Raw genomic sequence first — 14386 nt, 5'->3', positions numbered from 1 at the left:
TGTATGCTGCCTACTTACTATCTTTCATTTATTGGTAAGGTGCTCTCTGTTTTTCCACAGAGACCCTTTCTACGAAAGAGAAAAACATTAAAATACAAAACAAGAACCAGGAAGTATATAGAAATATTGGAAACATGAATTAGAAGGCTGAAATACATAATGTCAAACTGTAAGAATAAAACATTTGGGGTGTGTCATTCTTTTAAAAAATACATTTTTTTAAATTGATTTCAGAGAGGAAGGGAGAGGGAGAGAGAGATAGAAACATCAATGATGAGAAAGAATCATTGATTGGCTGCCTCCTGCATGCCCCACACTGGGATTGAGCCCACAACCCCAGGCCTGTGCCCTGACTGGGAATCAAACCGTGACCTCCTGGTTTATAGGTCGATGCTCAACCACTGAGCCACACCGGCAGAGCTGGGGTGTAGCATTCTTTAAAAAGTTATTAAGCAAATATTCTTAGTAATTTGTCACACATATTTCTGGCTACTAATTGATAAGAAATTAGTGGCAAAATGCTGACTTTAAAGAAGGAGAGATTGCACCTGTGGATCAATTTGGTAGAATCTGGAACTTAATTCTGTCTGTTTGAACAAGCAAGTTGAGGCGTTATAGAGTCAAAGTAACTTCCAACAGTCTTTCATGAATGAGTCCCTGTGAATGAACAGGTCTTTCATAGCTTCATTTTGAATCTACCCGCAAACCAAAGGTCAGCAGGCCCTTCAATCCAGAGGCTACGGGATGCCTGGAGGTGCTGCTGGTTGGTGCTGACATAAGCAGGGGAAAAAGAAAATTTAAGGAAGAGGGGGCAAAAAACAAAAAGGAAGGGACTGAAAGAAGCGAAGAGGGAGAGAGAGAAAGGAGAAGGCAAAGGAAGAAGTAGTAATAACCGTTATTTCTTGAGCACTGCTAACCACAGTACTAACTTTGCAGACTTGATCCCAATGCCCAATAGTCCTATGCGGTAGGTAGTCCTAGGAGTAACTTTGCTTTACTGATTAGGGTACAGATCATACAGCTAGTAAGTTGCACAGGTGAGATTTGAACTCAGGTCTGCCTGACTCCCATATCCAGCACTGCTCACCGTAATGTCACAAAGGGAATAGATTCACCTGCTGTGGTGTGAGAGAGGACTATCACAGACAACCGCTGGCCTGTGGACTTTTTTTTTTTAAGTTTGTAGACAAGTCTTTAACAGAAGGAAGATCCCTTAATTGGATTTGCCTGTTATCCAATATTGCACAGCACATCACATGCCCGTGCTACATGAATCAGTTAGAACCTGCCCATTTAGTCTAATGAACCCTAATTTCAGACAAAGGTAACTGTCACCTTTGTTTCATCCTGGGCTTTTATTTTTCAAATACCAGAGCCGACCTCTGAACTCAATCTGCACTTGCCTATTGATGCATAAATATCTATAATATCACAGTAAATTAAATTCTATGTTAAAGGGTTTCTATTTAACAATCTGTCAGAACTTTCACAGCGTTTGATTTCTGGTCTCCTCCGTCCAGTGACAGGTTTATCTCAATATGGCTTGATTAATGAAACCTTTTATTTGATGTAAGCACACCCATTATTACCATAATCTCTTAATGCTTGCTTAGGCAACATTGAGGTCTGGCAGCAGGGATTCTCAAAACTTCTAGCTTCTTTAGCTCCACCAGAACATTGGGTGAGATTAACGGGCCGGGAGGCTGATGCCCTCCTAATGGGGAGCATGGTAATGCTAGTGTCAGCTCAGTGATATAGCACTCTGCCTGGGAGACTTGGCCAAACTCCCTTTTAACCTCTAGGGTTTAAGAAGTGTGTCCTACTTAGTGCCAACAAACCCAGCCGCCTTCCTCTCCACAGCTGCCTTGTCCTTGCATGTCAGTCATTGGGGGGCGTGGCTGACATCTCCCTTAGGAGCCGAGTAATTGCAGTGTGCACTGGGTAGCTGGGAAGTGGGATGAAGTCTCAAATAAAAGAATACAGTATACTGAAAAAGAGTGTCTAATGAAGCCAAGGAGTCAGGCACTAATAGCTCTTAAGAAATAGAAATGACTTTATGATGGATATTCCGCAAGCAACCTTTTCAGAAAAGAAGAGTGCAATTGAATTATGTTTTGCTCCTGACAAGCATTTACCCCGGAGAGGAGCTGCTGTTACTGTCGGATTATCTTCTTTGCGTCCTGCATGCTTCCAAAAACACTGCCCCGTCCCCCACCCCAAAATGTTTTGGATATCATGTACACTCAACGTTGTCACTCTGTTTTACTTTGCTATTAAATATTTAGTGACGTTAAAAGTGAGACATTGAAAATAAAGCCTGAAACTTGTGTGTGCTGCAGAAATGGTCTTCTCTGAAGTTTTCCTATCCTGTGTTTTCTGCACTGGTGAAATGATAGGCTTCTGCCATCGTTTATACTGTTCCTTTATTTGTACTGCTGTCCACCTCTCATGCTTAATATGCCGCATTTTTTCTTTTTCTTTCTTTTTTCAATTTGTGGTCACTGGTTTTAAGTCCAATAAAATTCACCTGGAGAGTTTTGCTTTTTTTTTTATTTTATTTTTTTATTTCAGAGAGGAAGGGAGAGGGAGAGGGAGATAGAAACATCAATGATGAGAGAGAATCATTGATTGGTTGCCTCCTGCATACAACCCAGGCATGTACCCTTGACTGGAATCGAACCTGGGACCCTTCAGTCTGAAGGCCGGCTAAATGCACTGAACCAAACCGGTTAGGGCAAGTTTTGCTGTTTTTAAACTTCCTGAGGTAGGAAAGAACACAAGGTTATATTAATAAATATGACTTAAGATCCTAACAAATAATAAAATTAGATAAAAGAAACACCTGAGTCTATTATTACAAAGAGCATTCGATAGTTAAAATTATTTGTTAAGACTTGAATATTCAAAGGGAAAATAACCCCTAAAAATATTTTTTAAAGTATTTTATCCAATGACCATATAACTTGATTATTAATTTGATTACTTGAGTTTGCAATTTATTATTAAATACATATGCTTATATAGACTTTAAATTACAGAAGTTTTCCTTCTGGAGTTTTAGTAGTGAAAAAGAAAATATAAGGGATATTTCTTTTAAAGGACTAACATTAGATTTTAATTATCAACTTAGCTTTAATTGGATTCATTATAATCACACTGGAAAAGTAAAGAATGGTTTAGCTGTACTTTCAAAATTAGATATATGGTTCAAGAATATCCACTCAATAAAATAAGGAAGTAGAAAACCTAGTTTAATTTAAATTAATTGATGCTGAAAGTCAGTAAAATAATTTTCAATAACATAATAAGAATCTTGTTATGTCTGAAAAAATATATAGCATTTTTCTTCATTAAAAATATTCTTTTACAAGAAAATATAGAACCCTCTTAATGAGATACTGGGTGGAGGGTTATTATAATTCTCCAACATGTTTCTCAGTTTTTAGTTTATTTCACATCAAGCTTTTTAACCTTCGACAACAAATATTGTTGTACGATGAAGACAGCAAATCCAAACAATTACATATGTAGTCCAAAGGCATACACAAGAAAATCAATATTTGACATCTTTGCAACTCCCTCTTTGCAGTCCCGTTCAATAGCTCCTATTCATTATACACTTATATCTCTTTCAGATGTGCCTTTGTCACTAGAAACCCATTTTTTTTTCTCCTTTGACTTCCACATAACTTCTTTGCCCTGTACTTTTACAGATGCCTTCTGGCTATAAATACTAATGAAATCTCTTTGCTTAATTCAATTTTGCTGGTACACTTCCAGTTATGACCTAACTTTCCCACGAGAGAGACTGATTGAACATTCCACTACCTTATGGATGGGAGCAAACATTCTTACAGAACTGGCCTGACAATTTCCATAATTATAGAATTCACAGCCTAATGACCTTAAAAAACAATAAAAAGATCTCTTGTTAATTCCATTTCTGTTACTGACATTCAAGATATTTCATTTTTCACGGGACAACAAATTTACTTTTTTATTTTCCAAAGAGCAGTCTCTCCTTTCCCCCCCAGATTAAATTTTCTGAATAGTGAAGTATTCCATTGAATATTTAGCATTTCTTTGTCTTTTAAAAGTTAGAATATTTATGATCCTTAGGATGCGTTTGACTGATTTATAGCTATCAATTATAAGAGTGCGTTTTCAAATAGCCCTTTTAAAAATGAAGAATAGAATAATTAAAAAGATCACAAGTCCTCCCTTGCATATAATTATTTCATTATTTCATTACAGTGCAGAAATTATTTTTGCTGACTGTGAGCAATTTTAATTGAGTGAGATCTGTGTTAATATCCAATAGCAAGCAGTTCTTCCTAAGAAATAAGCTCACTAATTGCCTAAATTTTTATTCAGTGCAGTGAGTCTTATGAGTACTTTGCAATATAAACCTAATCGCCAGGTAGAGTAGGTGCAATACCTTTTCTGTAGTGTCGCTATCCTAAAAGCATACCCTGCCTGCTAATTTATTCCTTCAACAGGTTTAGTGCCTTATTAACACTTGTTTTGTAGAAAAGCCTTAATCTACCCAGTTATCGTAGAAAAACTATGATAATGAAACATTAAAATTTAGACTTGAAGTCCACTAAAGCCAGCATAAATAAACAAAGCTAAAACATAGCATTTTTTATTCTTCCTAAATATGAAAATACTCAGGGTCGTAGCATATATTCTGGAAGCTTTTGACTTACAAATAAAGACTGCTTTTCAGGAATTGAAATCTTGAGTGTAGCAAGATAGCTTGCTATTAAGTGAAGTTAAATTAAATGTTAATAATAGCCATTTTCTTGCAAAAAATTAACATTCATCATAAATGTTATACTATTCTTGGCATATCTAAATATTTTATACATATATAAGATAATTTCTTCCTAATAAATATTTTAGATATGTTTATTGCTATGAGAGAATGTATAAACATAGTAAAATCCATCAGAACCATTATCTTAACAACAGAGACTGTTTTGATAAAATTTGATTAAGCATTTAAAGCATATTTGCACTATGTATAGTTTAGTATTGAATATGGCGTTATTGGTTTAACTTAGACCTTAAGTGAAAAAGCACTGTATTTGAGTGCATTCATAGCTTGAATTTAATTTTTGAAATGGAAACAAATTGCTTGAGAAACTGAATGATATTTATTAAGAAATTTATAAATTCATTCAGCAAATATTTATTAATAATTAACTTATTAATAATTTTAAATGTTCAAATACTGCTTTCCCACACCCTTCCAAGAGAAATGCTAACATTTTTGCCTTCTTTTGCTTGGATTTAGGTACATTCATCTGCTGATAAAAGAAGTTGACCAGATTGGTCTATAACTACCAATGTAGAACTTACAGAGTTGTTTACAATTTTTTAAAAAATAATATATTTTTATTGATTTTAGAGAGGGAGAGAGAGGGAGAGAGAAATAGAAATATTAATGATGAGAGAGAATCATTGATCGGGCTGCCTCCTGCATGTCCCCCACTGGGGATTGAGCCCACAACCCAGGCATGTGTCCTGACCGGGAATCAAACCGTGACCTCCTAGTTCCTAGGTCGATGCTCAACCACCGAGCCATGCCAGCCAGGCCAGAGTTGTTTACAATTCTAATTCTAGATTTCAACATTAAATGTGTTAGCAATGACTACATTTATTTTTTTTATTTTTTTTTTAAATATATTTTATTGATTTTTTACAGAGAGGAAGGGAGAGAGATAGAGAGTTAGAAACATCGATGAGAGAGAAACATCGACCAGCTGCCTCCTGCACATCTCCTACTGGGGATGTGCCCACAACCCAGGTACATGCCCTTGACCGGAATCGAACCTGGGACCTTTCAGTCCGCAGGCCGACGCTCTATCCACTGAGCCAAACCGGTTTCGGCAGCAATGACTACATTTAATATCTTAGCAGTGACAACCTTTTTGAAACCTCTCAGAAATAAGTTACTATTGTTAATAGAACAATATTTGTATTTGGAGCTTTTTCACTGGAAGTTAAGTATTATGTGTGTTATGGAGGGTAAATAAATTTTTGGCTGTAGAAAGAGGAATTCCAGCATAGTGCAATGGGAGGGTGATCCTAAAAGAATAAGAACCAGTTTGTCCTGAGTCCTGGTTTCTGCTACTGCCATTAACTAGCTGTAAGACTTTGGGCAAGTTTTGAAACCTTTCTGGACCTTGGTTTTTATCTCTGGAAAATGTGGATAATCTTTACCTTCTTATAGTGATGCTGTCGTGATAAATGGTAGCTTCCTCATTTGTAAATTGAGTTGCAAATTAGAGTAGGTCTTAATCTGGGGGTGATCTCCAAATCCCCTGGAAACTATGCAAAATTTTGTTTATATGTTCATATGTACATCTTTCTGGGTATGATGTCCGTAGCTTTAAATATATTTTATATAATAAAAGGCTAATATGCAAATCGACTGAGCTGCAGAATGACCGTTCACTATGATGCGCACTGACCACCAGGGGGCAGACATTCAACGCAGGCGCTGCCCCCTGGTGGTCAGTGTGTTCCCACAGGGGAGTGCCACTCAGCCAGAAGCCAGGTTCACGGCTGGCTAGTGCAGCAGCAGTGGTGGGAGCCTCTCCTGCCTCTGTGGCAGCCCTAAGGATGTCCAACTGGGCCTAAGCTGACAGTCAGACATCCCCCAAGGGCTCCCAAACTGCAAGAGGGTGCAGGCCGGGCTGAGGGACCCCCTTGAGTGCACAAATTTCATGCACCGGGCCTCTAGTATATATCTCTATCTCTACCTCTACCTCTATCTCTATCTCTATCTCTATCTCTATCTCTATCTCTATCTCTATCTCTATCTCTATCTCTATCTCTATCTCTATCTATACCTATACCTATATCCATATCCATATCCATATCTATACCTATAAAACCCTAAAATGCAAATAGACTGAACGGCAGAATAACTGAACAACCAAACAACCGAACAACCAGTTGCTATGACGTGCGCTGTCCACCAGGGGGCGTGTGTGGAACATGGCGGGCATCAGCAGCAGGTGGCAGAGCACAGAACATGGTGGGCATCGGCCACAGCGGGATGGTAGAGCAGGTGAGCGGGGGTGCCAGACCAAGGTGGGGCGCCAGTCACTACCATTGGGACAAGCCTCTGGTGGTTACTGAAAATTCTTTGCTCCAGCATGCTGCGGTCCCACTGGGTGCTTGCACCTGCTGCCAGTGCTGGCCCCGCTTGCACCCACTGCTGGCACCCAGCAACAGCCCCGATTGCTTGGCGCCGTCAGCGGGTGCGAGCGGCAACTGCTGGCCCCAATCACTCCTCAGGGCTTCTCCACCTCCCCCTGCTTCTGAGGGGTGATTGGGGCTGGCAGCCACTGCTTGCACCCGCAACCAGCACTGGAGCCACTGCTCACACCTGCTGACGATGCTGGCCCCAATCTCTCTATGGTCAGCGGTGCAAGCAGAGCCAGTGCTGTCAGTGTGGGTGTGGTAGCGGTGGGAGCGGGGCTGCCGGTAGACAGGGGACCAGGGGCCAAAGAGGGAGTGGCCAGGTGGGGGCGCGGAGGATGGGCCAAGACCCGCCCTTGTGCCCACTGCAGCCTCTCGGCCCACAGTTCCTTTCAAGGTGCACTGGGCCCCTAGGATGTGTGTGTATATATGTATATACACACTAGAGATTAGTTAGTATAGGTGAAAGTGTTTTTCGTCAACTGTACTGCATTACAAAAAGCAAGGAATTCTTCATTCAAAGGAGGAAAATCCCTCCTGTTACGGATTTAGAATTTTGAGGGGAGCCAGGTTGAGGAGGGCATCACGAGTTGGAATCCCCTTAACTACAATGAAAAAACCTGCTGCATAGTAAGAAGGTTTTTCATCTAAGAAGCAGTTGACATGGGCCTCAGTTTACCTCTTCCTTTCTGGACTTGGCTCAGAATGGAGTAAAAAGAGTATTTATTTCTAGAAATTGTTGTTTTTTTCTACTAAAGGTGAATCTGATGTTCTAGGTAGAAGGCAGAGATGGGCTCTCACACATCTTTGTATTCACAGCCTGTTCAGGGACTCAGTAAAGTCTATTCATTGAGTGCCCTTGGGGTGGTGGCGTTCTCTAAGCGATGCCTCCTCTACTTGTAGGAAACATGCCTATCACTCATTGGGTGAATACTCGGAACCAAATATGTTCCATATGTTATTTGTTCTAGCCACACAACAGCTCTGTAAAATATTATCCCCATTTTAAAAGGCGAGGATTCTAAAGCTCATGGAAGATAAGTGACTTATGACCATAACCATCTTACAAATTTATTGAGAAGATACAATTATGTAATGGACTTGGTCGTGCTTTGAAAACTACTAAGGCTGCATAGATGCCATGCTGTTGCTGCTCTTTGTTGTTTGTTTCTTTTGTCAGCTGCTCTACCTTTGAAGACGTTACTTTATTAACAGCTACCCCATTGAACCAAGAGGGTGCTTCCCCCCAGCTTACTGAGATGTAATTGACATACAGCACTGTGTAACTTTAAGGTGCACAGCATAATGATTTGACTTATATGTGTACATCATGAACCGGTTACCACCAGCAGTTTAGTTAACATCCATCATCTCATATATGAACCCCTTATCAGATATATGATTTGCAAATATTTCCTTCCATTCAGCGGGTTGCCTTTCATTTTGTTGCTGGCTTCCTTTGCTGTGCAGAGCTTTTTAGTTTGATGTAGTCCCACTTGTTTATTTTTTCTTCTGTTGCCTTCGCTTTTGGTGTCTGTCATTACATATAGATACTAAAAAGAAAAAGCAAAAAAAATTTTTTTCTTGTGATGAGAACTCTTAAAATTTACACTCTGAACAACTTTCTTATATGCCAGACAGCAGTATTAGCTATATCAGCATATCTATACTAATAAAAGGGTAATATGCTAATTAGGCCAGACATCTTCCGGACATCCTTCCAGACAAAGTCACGGTGGCAGGGGCTGAGACAGAGGCAGTTAGGGGCGTTCAGGCTGACAGGGGAGAGCAGTTAGGGGTCACCAGGCCAGCAGGGGAGAGCGATTAGGGGCGATCAGGCAGGTAAACAGAGTGGTTAGGGGCAATCAGGCAGGCAGGCAGGTGAGCGGTTAGAAGCCAGTGGTCCCGGATTGTGAGAGGGATGTCCAAGGGGTCCTGGATTGGAAAGGGTGCAGGCCGGGTTAAGGTACCTCCTTCCCATGCACGAATTTCATGCACTGGGCCTCTAATCCTATATAATAAAGAGCTAATATGCTAATTAGTGGAAGGATAGTCTAGGCAACCTTCCGGACAAAAGCCGGGGCTGTGAGGGCCAAACCCCTTGCACGAATTTCGTGCATCAGGCCTCTAGTTGTATATAACATCCCTTGTACTTATTCATCTTATAATTAGAAGTTTGTATTTTTTGATCACCTACTAGTAAATCCAACCCCCTTCTCTCAACCACAAATCTGATCTCTTTTCCAACAGGGTGTTTTGGGAGAAGTTTATAGGTACATTGTGTCTCGGAAATGCAGATTTGGTGATGCAGGAAATGGTTGTTGCTAGGTCACTTTTGATTAGGCTGGATATCTCTATTGTGTCACCAAGTAGCTGCTGCTGGGAGCCGAGAGAAGGAATAAAGAAGAGTAGCCCTGAATGTTTGACGAATAAAACACCTTGTAAATATTCTGCCTGGAGCTCCTCCCACCACCTCACCATTAAAACAGATTAAGATTATGAAAACCTTTCAGCTCTAAGGCTAACATTCAAGGTTGGATTATCATCAATGCTCTTTGTGGGACTAAGACCATGAGTTTGCTCTGAATCTCTTGGTTTCTGTGGAGCTGGGATTCCTGGTCACTATAATATACAAAGTTGAAATACTTTAAAACTTCATGACATAACACAGACAGATTTATAATTATACACTAGCACCATCTCCCAGTTTGTCATTGGAGGAAAACTGCTGATTACCATGCAAAATTACCTTTTATTTCTGCCCACTATATTTGCTCTTGGTTTTAAAAATAGCCTTTTAGGGAGCAATTTGATTTTGTGCAATTTTTTCTACTTAAAAATTTAATAGGAGACCTGGTGGAAGAGTTTGATCATTTATTGCACATCTACACATTCACTAATAATGATGAAAGATTAGTTGGTTGTCTAGTTTATTTGAGAGAGAGATGAGCCATACCAGAAGAGAAGGTGGGGAATCTGGGCTCAGTGCCCAGGATTTTTCTTTGCTATTTGGATCACTGGTGTTTGCTAGAATATTTAATTAATCCCACTCTCAGAGTAATGCTTATTGCTGATTGCCATTGCTGAACTGAAATATTAAACCATATGTAATACATCTTCAATAAAATTTAAAAGTCCCTAAATGATGTATGTATTTGACAGTCCTTAATGAAAACTGACTAAAGGAATTTCAGAGGATGGATAGGCTTAATAGTAACAATTCTTTTCATTCATGTGAAAGGGAGTTCGGCGTTATAAAATGAAACATAGGAATGAGCACATTTGGGGTAGAATTTTACCAATTCTTGGATGCATGGGTTGTGGTGTTGTTGATAAATATTTGGCTCTTCTGCTGTAACTCTGGAGAAGGCCTTTCCTGAAGTTCTTTAAGACCAGTTCTTTTTGGAATGAAGTTGAGCCATAGTTAGACTATTGGGGGACTCTCTGATAATTCTCTTTTGAGTAATTCAATAAATGGCATGATTTTCTCTTATTATTGAACCGATGCCTCAGCAAAGGTTTAGAGGAATTCTGCTGTTTGTAGCGAAAATCTTGTGCCAAGAGCATTAACCTTGAAGTTCTATACACTCTGCAGGTCATGCAATTACCACAGTTATCCTATTTACTTATTTAAGGACGTGGCAAAAAGAACTTCCATAAAATGGACTGATAAATGTGAGTAGAGGGGAAAAACCAATTTCTTTTTTTGAAAGGATAGATTCTGAATTGTAATGATGGAAAGAATTCTAAGGTTCAGTTAGAATGTCTCTTGAACAGGTGGGAACAGACAAATAGTCTGACGTATTGGAGTGTGTCTGTGCAATCAAGAAGGATAGAATATCTGAAAAGAGACAGTACTTAAGAATTTGATTGAATCCAATGGTCTTCAAACTTTGGAAAGCCCCCAGTTCCTTTATTCAAACAAAATCTTATACCCTTAATATGTAAAGCAGGTTTAAGGGGAGCCATTCTCCTTGAAGCCAAAGAGGTCACACCTGTTCACATGCTTCCTCTTCCTCCTTTCTTCTGAGCACAGTTTGACAATCACTCATCTAATCCAACTCTTTCACTTGACAAATATGAATGAACATTCATTTATAAGAGGAGTGAACCAGCTTGTTCTGGATTGTATAACTGAACAGTGTTAGGGCTGATTTCCAGGCCAGTGATCTGCTCTCCTATATACTTTCTATGTCAGACACTCTTTCTGTTTCTTGCTTAGAACTCTGGGAAGAGTGCCACCCTCTCTACTAGGATCCCAGTAGCAATGTGGTCAGGGGTTGTGAAGACAAGTGGGGAATAGAGTCACAAATACTATTCTCACAGTCCTGGAGCCCAACTTTTCATAGGACACGTATTTATTGGTCATCTTTATAGGTAAGGCAGGCTTGAGGTCCCAAAGGAAGTGAGGAATCTCAGAAAAAATAATATATTTACTATTCTTTGCTTTGTATTTTCTCCTTAAAAATATGAAGAAAGTGGTAATTTAGAAAATACATATGATACATTTACCATGGAGGTTTCAGGCGGGGACTCTGGACTCTGTCTAGTTTTGAAGTCTGGCCCAGACACTTATCTTTGGCAAATTACTTAACTTCTCAGTGCCTCTGTTTTCTCACCTATAAAGTAATAAATAAATAAATAAATAAATAAATAAATAAATAAATTACCTGCATCATAGAATTGTTGTGAGAATGAAATATATATTTATATGTGAAACATAATGTATATGTGTGCCAGGTGCTATATATATTTACTACCTGGCACATAGTAAGTACGAGGTAAATCTTAGCTATTATTATGGTTATTATGTTATGATTACAATCTTATTTATGTCATTCACAGCAACAATTTAAGGGTCTCCTCTAAATCAGTGTTTTGGTTTTGCACTTCTTATGTGTATTGCTAAACAAATCATATGGGGATTATGTTCTGAATACCTAAGTTACCAAAGCACTGTCAATTCAATTTGGTAATCTTCATATCTTATTTTAGGAACTTGGATATTTAACTGCTATATACTTGTCTTAGTCAGTTTGGGTTGCTATAACAACATACCATAGACCGGGTGGCTTATAAATAACAGAGATTTCTTTCTCACAGTTCTGGAGGCCGGAAGTCCCCAGCTTTGCCAGGCCTGGTGAGGACCCTCTTTTGGGTTGCAGACTGCCAACTTCTCATTGTACCTCACATGGAGGAAAGAGAAGAAGCTAGAGCAAGCTCTCTTATCTCTTCTTTAAAAGGCACTAATTCTATTCATGAGGATTCCATCTTCATCACTTAATTACTTCTCAAAAGCTCCACCTCCACCTCCTACTTCCATCACAATGGGGGTTAGAATTTCAACATATGAATTTTGGGGGGACACATTTAGTCCATAGCAATAATGATAGTTCTTATGGGATATATATATATTATATGCAGTGTGATATAATTCACTTACTCATGACTCCCACGATGCTTTATACACCTCAAATGGGAATTTTGATAATTAGAAATATATGGCACTCACCAGTGATAACCTTATTCTTTTTAATATATGTGCCATCTCCTGGAACAAAAAGTAAGACTATGGGCACGAACAATGTCATATGTATCTTTTCATGTTTCTAGAAGCCTAGCCTTGTGCCTTGCACATAGAAGGCAATCAACAGATGTTTGCTATGTCATGAATTCTACTGTTAGTGGCAACATCTCTCAATTTTATTTTTCCTTCTCTAATTTTATACTTTCAGCCTAATTATAATATTTTCTATACTAATTTTTCTTTGTTCTGCTGGATCATAAGTTTGTTGAACCATGAGTAGAAGCAAAAAGCTAGCACATGTAGGTAAGAGCCATATGCATTGCTTTAATGAATAGTTATCATGACATATGGAGGAGGACTGCCCGATTAATTAGTGGGTCTGATGGAGTTGCTGCCTGCCTGAATGAGCCAGTCCAGGGGCCATTTTATAGTAGCAAAATCTTGTGATGGGCTGGTCTGACCGATAAACAAAGTAAATAAATGAACCAAGTTGATTCAGTAGCCCAGATAACTTCTAGATTAACGTGGAAATATGTTGCTTCTTAGCAAATTTGTGTACTTCTTGTAAGTATATAGAGTGTTATGGTAAAATATGATTTATATGTGTTTTTAATAATTTAATACATTTCTTTAGCACAAACAAACAAGGCATTTTAAAAAATATTTTTATTGATTTCAGAAAGGAAGGGAAAAGGAGCGAGAGACAGAAACATCAATGATGAGAGAGAATCATTGATTGGCTGCTTCCTTCATGCCCACTACTGGGGATCGAGCCTGCAACTTGGGCATGTGCCCTTGGCCCGAATCGAACCTGGGACACTTCAGTCCACAGGCAGACATTCTATCCACTGAGCCAAACCAGCTAGGCCCAAACAAGGTATTTTTTGTTCCTTTAAAGCCAATGATACTAATTGTGAGTCATGGTAACAGTTAATGACAGGTGTTTTTTAGACTAACTTTTTAAAGTAATAAAAATCAGAGGGACTCAGGTAAATGAAATCCCTCAGGATATAAAGTGAAAAGTAAATTTCTTCTTCCTGCCACTACTAATTTCCTAGTACTTCTTCTCCAACAATAAACAGTGTTATACATTTTTTTGGATATTCTTCCAATATTTATGTATTAGGCAAGCAGAATACCACATTTACTTATTTTCTTCTTTTTAAAACATATTTCCAAAGCTTTTTCTTTCTTTTTTAAAAAATATATTTTTATTGCCCTAACCGGTCTAGCTCGGTGGATAGAGCGTCGGCCTGCGGACTCAGGGGTCCCAGGTTTGATTCCAGTCAGGGGCATGTGCCTTGGTTGTGGGCGCATCCCCGGTGGGGAGTGTGCAGGAGGCAGCTGATCGATGTTTCTAACTCTCTCTCCCTTCCTCTCTGTAAAAGATCAATAAAATATGTTTAAAAAAATATATATATATATTTTTATTGCCCTAACCGGTTTGGCTCAGTGGATAGAGCATCGGCCTGCGGACTCAAGGGTCCCGGGTTCGATTCTGGTCAAGGGCGTGTACCTTGGTTGCGGGCACATCCCCAGTAGGGAGTGTGCAGGAGGCAGCTGATCGATGTTTCTCTCTCATCGATGTTTCTAACTCTCTATCCCTCTCTCTTCCTCTTTGTAAAAATCAATAAAATATATTTA

The sequence above is a fragment of the Myotis lucifugus genome, unplaced genomic scaffold, assembly GCF_000147115.1.
Source record: "Myotis lucifugus unplaced genomic scaffold, Myoluc2.0 scaffold_63, whole genome shotgun sequence".
In the NCBI taxonomy this organism is placed as follows: Eukaryota; Metazoa; Chordata; class Mammalia; order Chiroptera; family Vespertilionidae; genus Myotis; species Myotis lucifugus.
The sequence above is the reverse complement of the archived record's forward strand: the minus strand, read 5'-3'. Positions refer to the sequence as shown.